Below are 13,210 nucleotides of genomic sequence, written 5' to 3'. Positions count from 1 at the left end.
TGGTTCAATCTCTCATCCTAACCCAACTGGATAGGCTTCCTCTCTGATCTCCCATCCTCCTGTCTCTCCACACTTCAGTCTATACTTCACTCTGCTGTCCGGATTATCTTTGTGCAGAAACGCTCTGGGCATGTCACTCCCCTCCTCAACAATCTCCAGTGGCTGCCTGTCAACCTACGAATCAAGCAAAAACTCCTCACTCTCGTCTTCAAGGCTCTCCATCACCTCGCCCCCTCCTACCTCACCTCCCTTCTCTCCTTCAACAACCCAGCAAGCACCCTCTGCTCCTCTGCTGCTAACCTCCTCACTTTACCTCATTCTCGCCTATCCCACTGTCGACCCCCTGTCATGGAATGCCCTCCCTCCACACGTCCACCAAGCTAGCTCTCTTCCTCCTTTCAAAGCCCTACTGTGTGCTCACCTCCTCCAGGAGGCCTTCCCAAACTGAGCCCCCTTTTTCCTCTCCTCCTCCCCATTGCCCCTGCCCTACCTCTTTCTCCTCCCCACAGCGCTTGTATATATTTGTACAGATTTATTACTCTAGTTATTTTACTAGTACATATTTACTATTTTATTTATTTTGTTAATGATGTGCATATAGCTTTAATTCTATTTATTCTGACGATTTTGACACCTCTCTACATGTTCTGTTTTGTTGTCTGTCACCCCCTTCTAGGCTGTGAGCCCGTTGTTGAGTAGGGACCGTCTCTATATGTTGCCGACTTGTACTTCCTGAGCGCTTAGTACAGTACTCTGCACACAGTAAGTGCTCAATAAATACAATTGAATGAGTGAATGAATGAATATGAGGATATGTGTAATAAGTGTTGGGGTGAGTGTCAGATGAGGATCAAAGTGCTTAAATCTCCATTGTCAACATTACCCTCATCCCAGTATCTGAAAGTAACATCCTTGGTGCCTTCTTGAGTTTCAGCCCATATTCCACGTTGTTTCCTAGGTCGTCTTCCTCTTTACTGTAAGCTCAGTGAAGACGGGGAACATGTCTAACAACTCTCTTACATTGTATGCTCCCAAGCACCGAGTACAGTGCTCTGCACACAGTAAGTGCTCAATAAATACCACTGATTGAGTGATTGATCTTCCTGAAGCTAAGTACTTTTCCCCCTCCTCAAAACTTTCCAATGTTTGCCCACTTTTCCCTGCGTCAGACAATAAACTCCTACCATTGGTGTTCTCCATTTTACATATTGGCCCTTCTAACTTGCTAAACTCCAGGGTTTTTTGTTTCGTTTAGTTTTTTATGGTATTTGTTAAGTACTTACTATATGCCATGCATTGCACTAAGCATGGGGGAGATACAAGCTACTCAGGTTGGACACAGTCCATGTTCCACATGGGACTCACAGTCTTAATCCCCATTTTACAGAAGAGGTTACTGAAACACAGGGAAGTGAAGTCACTTGCCCAAGGTCACAAAGCAGACAAGTGGTGGAGCTAGGATTTGAAGCCAGTTTTTTTCACTCCCAGGTCCGCATTCTATCCACACAGCTACGTTGCTTATCAATTCATACTCTTCCCCGTCTAGAATTCTCGCCGTTTTCCAGTCTATTAATCAATCGCAATTATTGAAAACTCTTATATCTCGCTCTCCCTGCCCCACAGCTTGAAACTTCTTTCCTCCACAAACTCATCAGAACTCAACAATCTACATGTTAGTAGCCTGCCTAAAATCCCACCTTCTCCAAAAAGCCTTCCCCAAATTTTTTACCAACTCCCTGAGTGGCATAAACCTCACAGCCAACTCTAACACTAGTGTATTAATTTCTAAACCAACCTCAGCTCAGCAGGATATAAATCTTCTAACCCATCTTTAGCATTTTAATGCCATTTTCAAATATTTCGTTTTGATTCCCCACTTTGTAAACATTATTATGCCTTTTTCCCTTATAGAGGTGGCAGTTCCTGTAGACAAGGAATGTGTCTGATGCTCCTGTCATACGTAAAGTGCTTAGCACTGTACATGTACCACTACTACTACTACTACTACTACTCCTAAATGAGACACAGATATTTCAGAAAACTTACGGTTTTTGGATCTACCAACTCCAAGACGTTTAAGTGGCTTCTCCAACTCTTTCCCGAAGGCAGGTTAAATCTTCTATTTCAGCATGAAAAACAACGCCAGAAAAATAGTCTGGACTCGACAGCCATATTCACCACAGACAAACATTTACTTCATTTGATCTCAACAACTGTGCCTTTAATTCATTCAGTCAATCAATATGTATTTATTGGGCACTTACCGTGTGCAGAGCACTCTACTGATCTCTTGGTATAGTACAACAATTGGCTCTCAGATTTGATTTCCAGGCATTCCTGGTTGAGAGGCAGCTTTTAGAGGGAGCAAAGGTTTGAGACATTTGAGCTGATGTTTGTCTACACTTTCCTCTTCACTCCTGAAACAGCAATGGCTGTTCGTAACAGCAGTCAGTAGGCTCAGAGCCCACAGACTTTGGAGTTTCTGTGAAAGCCTGTGCTAAATGGATAGAGAGGGATATTTAGAGAGGAATATTTAAATTCCCTTAAGGGATCTTGAGAGTTATGCCTGAGGGTATTTCACACCTATTTCTTTAGAAAATTTGGATAAAGCATTGTACCATGAATCCCCATTCCCCACCCCCCTGTATGTGCCCTACCTCCTTCCCCTCCCCAAAGCACTTGTACATATTTGTACAGTTTTATTACTCTATTTATTTTACTTGTACATATTTACTGCTCTATTTTGTTAATGATGTACATATAGCTATAATTCTATTTATTCTGATGGTTTTGACACCTGTCTACATGCTTTGTCTTGTCTGTCTTCCCCTTCTAGACTGTGAGCCCGTTGTTGGGTAGGAACCATCTTTATACGTTGCCCCCTTGTACTTCCCCAGTGCATAGTACAGTGCTCTGCACACAAAAAGCGATCAATATACATTGCTGAATGAATGAATGAATCATTTAGATGCTGTATAGAACTAATCTTTGATTCACTGGGGATTTTAACCCAGCTTTTCAGCCTTCCTTACTCATGCTTACAGTCCACTTCACATGCTCCGTAGTGGCAACAGTATTAAAGTTCTTACCGTGTACTCTACTACTGTTCAGTACTGTACTAGGCCCTGGGAGAGGTGGAAATTAGACAAGGTTCCTGTCCCTTCCAGGGCTCATAAAGCACCAATTGTATACATCATGCTATTTCATTAAATTTTCAAAGACATTCCTTGATTAAAACAATTATATAACAATAATAATAGTAACTGTGAGATTTGTTTAAACACTTACTATGTGCCAAACACCGTGGTAAGCACTTGGGTAGATTCAAGGTAATCATTCTCCTGAGGTGTTTTCAACTTCAATACAAATCTCGGTAATGATAGTTTAGAATGCAATGAGATACATTGGTGATTATTAATTTTAAAATTACAAGTAATTTTTAAGGGAAAAGTTCTCTTAGAAAGAGTCTTTCTGGGCAATAATCCCATTTCAAAGATGAGAAAATGGAATTACAGAGAAGTTGAACGTCTTACTCAAGGTGAAACAATGGAGGGCTGTTCAATTTGGAATTAGTATGCAGGTTTCTGGCCCCAAAGACCTTGTGGTCACTATGCTCAATATCCGTTCTATAAAAGAATGGCTTGTTAATCTTGAACCTCACGTCAGTGGGTGCCCCCTCATTCTAGTACTCAATCACTGGTATTTTGTGAGTGCTTCCTCTGTGACGAATACTGTCCTAAGTGCTTGGAAGAATACAATAGAGAAGCAGTGTGGCTTGGAGGAAAGAGCACAGGCTTGGGAGTAAGAGGTTATTGGTTCTAATACCGCCTCTGCCAACTGTCAGCTGTGTGACTTTGGGCAAGTCACTTAACTTCTTTGTGCCTCAGTTACCTCATCTGTAAAATGGGGTTTAAGATTGTAAGCCCCACGTGAGACAACCTTATTACCTTGAATCTACTCTAGTGCTTAGAACAGAGCTTGGCACATAGTAAGCGTTTAACAAATGTTATTATTATTATTATTATTATTATTAATATTATTAATATTATTATTACTGGGCATGATCCCTGTCCTTACGTTGCTGACAATTTAGTGGAGGAGACTAAAATAAATCATGGTAGGGGGAAGCAATGTAGTGTATTGGGATTTTTACTGTTCAAGCTTGTCAGGATTTGAGTGGGGCACCGAGTGAGTTTTAATAACCTGTTGAGTGTCCCATACAGGGAATTAAATGCAATAAGAAAGTTACCATGTCAATTTAATTCAACCTCTCCTTCCATTGGAGGTCAAACTTCTCTGACATTCCAGCTCAGATAGGAAGGGGTCGGGGTTTCAGTTGTAGTAGAAGCTGCACTCTCACCTACCTTGCCTAATCATCTATATACATGGATCAATAATGTCACATTTATTGAGCATTTACTGGGAGAAGGGCACTGTACTAAGAGCTGGGGAAGAGAAAATATAACAGATTTGTAAACACATTCCCGGCCCACAGTGAGGTTACAATCTAAAGGGTACAATCTCGGTCAGCAATGAATCCTTCTTCCCTCCTCCACCCTGTGCCCTCAGCTCTACGCTCAAAGAAGTGCCAGCCTGACCCCTCATCACCACCATCATCATGATCACCACTGAGCTCCTTCTGTACCAATTGTTTTAGACCATACAATAAAAGTAAGAGGAAAGGCCCCTCTCCTCAAGTAAATTACATGCTATAGAGATAGAGGAGAAAACACAAAGTAATCAATTAATCAGTCAACCAATGAGCAGAGCATTGCAGAGCACTGTTCTAGGGACCTGGGAGAGTATGGTAAAGTTTTTCTTTCATTTAATTTAGTTTTAATAGTATTTGGTATGCACTTGCTATGTGTCATGCACCACTCTAAGCACTGGGGTTAATACAACTGAATCAGGTGAAGTACAGTCCCTGATCCACATGGGATTCACAGTCTAGTAAGAGGGAGAACAGGTATTGAATCACCATTTTGCAGTTGATGATACTGAGGCACAGAGAAGTTAAGTAACTAAGCAAAGGACACACAGCAAGCAAGTGGTGGAGCCAGGATTATAATTTGGGCCCTCGGTCTCCCAGACCTGTGATATTGCCAAGCTGCTTCCTACCATGAGAGGCAGGATCCCTTTTCTCAGTGATCTTTCAAACTAAAAGGTAAGACTGATATAAACACATTTACAGATACGAAGAAGACAAAAATGGAAAGATAGATATGAAGATGAGGAACTTCTTCAAAGCTAAAGGGCATACTTCAGTATTTATAGAGGCGGTTACTGTTTGTGCATTCATATGTATGGATGCAAATGTTGGAAGTATATAACTTAAGGCGAGGAAAATTAACTGGGGAAATTGCCCGGCATAAAATAGCTAGAAGAGAGCATAACTTCAGAAGGACATAAATATCTTCCTTTGCTTAAGGGTCAAACTCTGGCCTGGAGGACAAACCCAGATAATTGAGGAGGGGGAACATGGAAGGGAAGTATAGAGCAATGAACTGCAGAGCTAAGCTTGTGCTCTGCCCTTTATTAGGCCTCTCCAGTGATGATTCAATGACAGCATTTCATGCTAACATTCACTGGGTTAAGCATGGTTTTTTAAAAAATCAGAAACATCGGCCCTTGACTGTTGTTGCTGCTTGCTTTGTCTATAATTACTTTAAACTGATCCAGACCTCTCTGACTGCTACATATCAAAATAATTGACTGATAGATTCTCAGCTATGCCCCCACTACACCACACTGGTCAATCAATAGCAAGTACTGAGGACCTGTGTGCAGAGCACTGCACCAAATGCCTGGGAGAATGCAACAGAGCTAGAATACATGATGCATTTTGGGTAGGACAAATCTCCTACAGTTCTACCACAAGAATGCTGTCAGAAGCCTGGGGACCCAGGAATTTGCCAAACCTGCTCAGGGACAAACTCCACTTTACTTCAAAAATAGACACATGAAGTCTGGACATTTTTTAAAAATTCGTATTCTGAGACAGTAATGAATAATATCAAATACTGTCAGGAGTGAGAATCAGATGGAGCAAGTGAGAAGAAGGATAGGCAAAAAAAGAAGGCTGCTGATGAGGGAGAGGAAAAATTAGGTGACCTGTGCTTCCTACTGTTTGTTCTTTCTCCCAATTTTCCATTCTAATAAATTGGAAACCTTAGGAAGATTACGGGATTAAGCTAGCCACCAGAAAGTCCGTTGGACCACCGGGGCCAACTGAGGGCTAGTTCTCTTGTCATGACCGTTCTGGCAACTCCAGAAATGATTCAGTCTCTAGACAGGAGGGCAGGAGCCCTAAGAGGCCCATTGTGTATTTAAGTGGCTACAAGCTGCAATGGGAAGATGTCCTTTTGGCACGGTGCCTTACCAGTTTAGGGAACCCGGCAATGGCCCTCGCCGGGACAATAGAGCAATGGTTAAAACCATTAAAATTCCTTTGGAAACATAAAATCTGTGACCTGGAGATTGTAGGACGTGGATAGGATTTCTTCTTTGGTGCTTACTCTGTGTCAGGGACTGTATTAAGCTCTGGGGTAGATAAAAACTAATCTGGTTGGACACAGTCCATGTCCTTCATGGGGCTCACAATCTTAATCCGCATTTTACAGAAGAGGTAACTGAGCCCCAGAGAATAATAATAATAATACTATCATAATAATAATAATGATGATGATGATGGCATCTGTTAAGCATTTACTATGTGTGAAGCACTGTTGTAAGCGCCGGGGGGAATACAAGGTGATCAGGTTGTCCCCTTTGAGGTCACAGCCTTAATCCCAATTTTACAGATGAGGTAACTGAGGGTGCAGAGAAGTTAAGTGACTTGGCCATCGTCACACAGCTGACCAGTGGCAGAGTCAAGATTAGAACTCATGACCTCTGACTCCCAAGCCCGGGCTCTTTCTACTGGGCCACACTGCTTCTCAAAGAAGCAAAGAAGTTACATGACTTTCCAAGGTCCCACAGCAGAGAAGTGACAGATTCAGAATTAGAAGAACATGTCCGCCTAATTTACAGCCTGGTACTCCAGACGTTAGACCATGCTGCTTTGGTGTGACCAAAGAGATTAGGGGATGCTGAAGGACATTCTTGACTTTGAGCCCGTTGTGGGCAGGGATTTTCTTTCTTCGTTGCTGAATTGTACTTCCCAAGCGCTTAGTGCGGTGCTCTGCACACAGTAAGTGCTCAATAAATATGATTGATTGAATCAATGGGAACATGTGATGGGAGTCACAAGCAAGAAAACCTTTATTTCCCCCCAGGATACACCCTCCTGCACCACACCTTTCTGATGGCACTTTTCATCTCTGTGTTTCTCAACGTGTAAATGAGAGGGTTGAACATGGGAACATTTATGGTGTAAAACAGCTAGTACTTTGTCCGCCATGAAGGTGGTGGCTGGACATATTCATTCATTCATTCAATCGTATTTACTGAGCTCTTACTGTGTGCAGAGCACTGTACTAAGCGCTTGGGAAGTACAAGTTAGCAACATATAGAGACAGTCCCTACCCAACAGTGGGCTCACAGTCTAGAAGGGGGAGACAGACAACAAAACAAAACATATTAACAAAATGAAATAAATAGAATTAATATGTACAAGTAAAATAGAGTAATAAATATGTACAAACATATATACATATATACAGCCGAGAGTGAGGAGTTTTTTCCTGATGTTGATGTAGACATATGTAGATGAAGATGCAGGGCCCAAAGAATAAGACCAGTACAGTGATATGGGAACCGCTGGTGGACAGGGCTTTGAGCTGACTGTGAGGGGAGCATATTCTTAGGGAAAATAATATGACTATGTAAGAAATAAGCAACACCACAAAGGTGAACGTGGCGATCATTCCTGTGTTGGCCAACTCCAACAGACATACAACAGAGGGGTCAGTGCAGGCGAGTTTCAGCATAGGTTCACATCACAAAAATAGTGATCGATATGATTGGGCCCACAAAAAGGCAACTGGAGGGTGAGGATTGACTGAGCCATCGAATGTACAAATGTCACAACGAAGGGGAGAAGCAGCATGCCGTTACACTCCCGCTGGTTCATGACGACTGTACATTGCAGTGGCTTGCAGATGGCCACGAAACGATCATAAGCCATCCAAACCAGGATGAAGATCTCAACACCACCAAAGAAGTGAGAAGCAAAAAACTGGGTCATACAGCTGGGGAAGCAAATGGTCCTCCTCTCCATCATCAACTCAGCGACGAGTTTAGGGGAGATGGTGGAGGTTCAGCAGAGATCCTCAAGGGACAAGTAACTGAGGAAGAAATGCATCGGCTGATTGATTAGGTGGCTAAACTAGCTAGTGAGGAGAATGAGCAGATTGCCCATCACGATGCCAATGAAAAGGAGCATAAATAGCTCGAAACAGACAACCTGCATCGTAGGATTTGGGGAAAGTCCCAAGAGAATAAATTCTGAACTATTGTTCTGGTTTACCATGAAGTCAGCAAAGGCTGTCCTGGAATTCGTGACTTTGCCTGAAATGATAAAATATTGAAACATAGCCAATAAGATAAAGCATCCATATCTTCACTTTAGCTCTCTAAAGTTCCCTCACATTAACCAAGACTAATCATACATTTTTACTCTTGAAGTCTGCCATTTCATTTGTGATTTTTAGTCGGTATCGAAGACATTGCTAGGCATGGTTTTCTTCAGTAAGACAAGCATCTTTTGAAGGATTTTGAAGTAGAAATAAAGGAGCAGAATTTCAAAGATAAGCAGGATTGCTTCATCAGTTCATTGAAGACACCGATAAGAAGAAAGAACTGATGTCTCTAGGCTCAGGACCCAGGGTTTGAGTTCTATACTACTAGCGCTGAATACAGTGCCTAGGACCCAGTAAGTGCTCAGTAAAAGCCATTGAATGAAACAGAAGACTCCAAACAGGTATTCAGCCACAGATGGGGAAATGGATTGCTCAAAAATTACATTTTGCCAGGCTACCTAGACTAAATGAAACAGGTTCCCTAAATTCTAAGCCAAATGCTTAGTTATTTCATCATAGCCTGGGCTCCATAAAATGAAAATCAAGGGGAACAATTAAACATTCATGGACTCTCTACCTTTTCTTACTGTGTGAACACTGGGCAGATAGAAAAACAATTATCCTTGGGAAAGTGTATTGTACGCTGTTACCGAAAGCATATTAGCCAAACTCAGGTCCTTTTGACATGGTAATAATCTCTTTGCATATATAGCATTAGGTGGAGTTTCAGGACTTTATTAGCCAGAGACTGTAGATTCTAGACTGTAAGTCCTGTACGAAGAACTTGGGAGAGTACAATACAACAGAAAACAAGGAAGACCTGTATTCTACTTTATTTTCATGGCTTTGGGGTGGAATTTAAAAGTGCCTTAATCTAGATGTCAAAGGGAAAATACGATTTTAAAATCAATGAAGAATATTTATTGACTGCCTATCTCATGCAGGATACTGTACTATGCACTTGATAGAGTAAGATAAAGTTCATTCACATGACCCTGCCCTCAAGGAGTTGATAATCTAATAACTAACTATGATACGTGTTAAGGGCTAACTCTGTACATAGCCTGTTCTAAGCACCTCTGTACCAAGCCTGTTCTAAGCACTGGGGTAGATACAAGTTAATCAGATTGGACACAGTCCCTATACCAGCATTGAGATCATACTCTTAATCCTCATTTTTTACAGATGGGGTAAAGGAGGCACAGAGAAATTAAGTAAATTGCCCAAGGTCACACAGCATACTTGTGGCAGAGCTGGGATTAGAACCATTAGAACCCAGGTCCTTTGACTCCCAAGCCCATGCTCTATTCACTGCTACTTAATCTAGAAGGGTTAGACAGACATTAAAATAATTTGCAAATAAAGTATAGGCAGTAGGAAGAAGGAAAAGGAGATTTGTGCATGGGTTTATAATTAATTAAATGAGGTTTGTAAACTATGAATATAAGTCGAGAAGCAGTGTAACCTTGAAAAAGGAACACTGGCCTGGGAGTCAGAGGACTTGGGTTCTAATCCCTCCTTGGCCACTTTTCTACTGTCTGGCATTGGGCGAGTCTTTTTACTTCTCTGTGCCACAGTTCCCTCATCTCAGTTCCTTCTCCTACTTTGACTGTGACCCACAAGTTATACTTGATGATCTTGTACCTACCCCAGCATTTTGTCAAATGCTTGGCTCATAGTAAGTGCTTAACACATACCACAATTATTATTTCATCATTATTATATGCTTCAGGCAGTTGTGTAAAACCAATGTTTAGGCAATGCAGAATTTTAAATTATTTATTCATATTAAATAGTGCTTCCCCTCTATATTGTAAGCTCGTTATGGGTAGGGAACGTGTCTGTTAATTATGTTGTATTATGCTCTCCCAAACACTTAGTACAGTGCCCTGCATATAGTAAGTGCTCAATAAATACCACTGATTGATTGATTGATTGATTGACTGTAGAAGTGTTGAAGTGGCAGTAGAGGAGATTCTAATATGGAGAGATTAAAAATGAATTGACAAAGCTTCTTGTAAGAGGTGTGACTTCGGAAGTGCTTTGGGGTTGGGAAGAGCTGCATTCTGTTGAATTTGAAGAAGGAGAGATTTCCAGGCAAGGGGAAGAGCATGATCAAGACGTCAGAAGTGGGATAACAATGAGGTATAATGAGTAGTTTTATTTGAGAGGAATGAAGACTGTGAGCTGGAGTGTAGAGAGAGAAGAGAGTGGATTAGTTCATTCATTCATTCATTCATTCATTCAATCGTATTTATTAGCGCTTACTGTTTGTAGAGTACTGTAATAAGCGCTTGGGAAGTACAAGTTGGCAACATATGGAGACGGTCCCTACCTAACAAGAATAAATAGAAGTAAAGCTAGGTGCACATCAGTAACAAAATAAATAGAATAGTAAATATGTACAAGTAAAATAGAGTAATAAATCTGTACAAACATATATACAGGTGCAGAGGGGAGGGGAAGGAGGTAGGGCGGGGGCGATGGGGAGGAGGAGAGGAAAGAGGGGGCTCAGTCTAAGAAGGCCTCCTGGTGGAGGTGAGCTCTCAGTAGGGCTTTGAAGGGAGGAAGAGATCGAGCTTGGCAGATGTGTGGAGGTCAGAAGCACAGGTGGCTGGAGTAGTTCACTCCTCCCCCTTCTCCAACTCCCCCCCGTCAACCCTCTCCGCTACTCTCCCATCCTTCCCAGCACTATCTTCAGATGAGCTCTCCTCCCTCCTCTCAACTGTTACTACATCCACCTGTGCTTCAGACCCCATTCCCTCCCATCTTATGAAATACCTTGCTCCGTCCCTCCTCTCCTCCTTAACTTCCATCTTCAACTGCTCACTCTCCCCTGACTCTTTCCCCTCTGCCTTCACACATGCCCACGTCTCCCCCATCCTAAAAAAACCCTCTCTTGACCCCACCTCCCCTTCTAGTTATCGACTTATCTCCCTCCTACCCTTCCTTTCCAAACTCCTAGAACTAGTCGTCTACACACGCTGGCTCGAATTCCTCAATGCCAACTCTCTCCTCGACCCCCTCCAATCTGATCTCCGTCCCCTACAGTCCACCGAAACTGCCCTCTCAAAGGTCACCAATGACCTCCTGCTTGCAAAATCCAATGGCTCCTACTGTACCGTAATCCTCCTCGAATTCTCAGCTGCCTTCGACACTGTGGACCACCCCCTTCTCCTCAACACGTTATCCAACCTTGGCTTCACAGACTCTGTCCTCTACTGGTTTTCCTCTTATCTCTCTGGCCGTTCATTCTCAGTCTCTTTTGCGGGCTCTTCCTCCCCTTCCCATCACTTTACTACAGGGGTTCCTCAAGGGTCAGTTCTTGGTCCCCTTCTGTTCTCTATCCACATTCAGTCCCTTGACGAACCCATTCGCTCCAACGGCTTCAACTGTCATCTCTACTCTGATGACACCCAAATCTACATATCTGCCCCTGCTCCCTCTCCCTCCCTTCAGGTTCGTATTTCCTCCTGTCTTCAGGACATCTCGATCTGGGTGTCTGCCCTCCATCTAAAACTCAATATGTCCAAGACTGAACTCCTTATCTACCCTCCCAAACCCTGCTCTTTCTTTGACTTTCCCATCACTGTAGACAGCACTACCATCCTTCCCGTCTCTAGAACCAGCAACCTTGGTGTCATCCTCTACTCTGCTTTCTCGTTCACCCCACACATCCAATCCGTCACAAATACCTGCCGGTCTCACCTCCACAATATCGTCAAGAACTGCCCTTTCCTCTCCATCCAAACCGCTACCTTGCTGGTTCAATCTCTCATCTTATCCCGACTGGATTACTGCGTCAGCCTCCTCTCTGATCTCCCATCCTCCTGTCTCTCCCCGCTTTAGTCTATACTTCACGCTGCTGCCCAGATCATCTTTGTGCAGAAACTCTCTGGACATGTTACTCCCCTCCTCAAAAATCTCCAGTGGTTGCCTGTCAACCTACAGCCCGTTGTTGGGTAGGGACCATCAATATATGTTGCCGACCTGTACTTCTGAAGCCCTCAGTACGGTGCTCTGTGCTCAATAAATATAAGCGCTCAATAAATACGATTGAATGAACGATTGAATGAATATTCATCCCTTAAGAGGATTCCAATTACCACTAGCATGTACTGAAAACAGTCTTTTAATCGATGTGTATAATGAGAAGGAAGACTTATACACATAAAGGAAATGACATTCATTGTTCCGACAATTCAGAATACATGAAACCCTTCAAGTGTGGTTCTTTGAGAAGAGATTAAGCCACAATGAGGTTTCTTAAAGCATCTGAAGAACCCGCTGATTCCTTCTTCTCTCACTGAAAAAAGCAACAACATAATTCTCAGAAAGTGATTCACTTCTGTCCTGAAGTCATTATTTGTCTCCATAACTTCCTCATGGCATTTTTCACCTCCACATTTCTCATGGTGTAAATCAAGGGGTTTAACATGGGAGTAATGAAAACATAGAATACGGCCACTGCTTTATCCATGGGGAAGGTGGAGACAGGCCTCATGTAGGTGAAGATACAGGGAACGAAGAACCGTGTGAAGACCATGATGTGAGAGCCACAGGTGGAGAGGGCTTTGTGCCTTCCCTCTGAACTATTACTTTTTAGGGAGTTCAAGATGACAACGTAGGAGATTACCAACATGAGGAAACAGAGATTGTATATAAGGCCGCCGTTGGCAGCCACTGACAGG

At 42.6% G+C, this 13,210-nt stretch overlaps 1 pseudogene; it reads right to left on the bottom strand.

Moving 5' to 3' along the window:
• Positions 1-7,260: 7,260 nt before the first annotated feature.
• LOC119923265 lies at positions 7,261-8,470 on the bottom strand (annotated as a pseudogene).
• Between the last annotated feature and the right edge of the window lie 4,740 nt (positions 8,471-13,210).

Source organism: Tachyglossus aculeatus, unplaced genomic scaffold, assembly GCF_015852505.1.
Source record: "Tachyglossus aculeatus isolate mTacAcu1 unplaced genomic scaffold, mTacAcu1.pri scaffold_166_arrow_ctg1, whole genome shotgun sequence".
NCBI lineage: Eukaryota > Metazoa > Chordata > Mammalia > Monotremata > Tachyglossidae > Tachyglossus > Tachyglossus aculeatus.
Note: the sequence above shows the minus strand (reverse complement) of the source record. Positions and strands in the feature narration are given on the sequence as shown.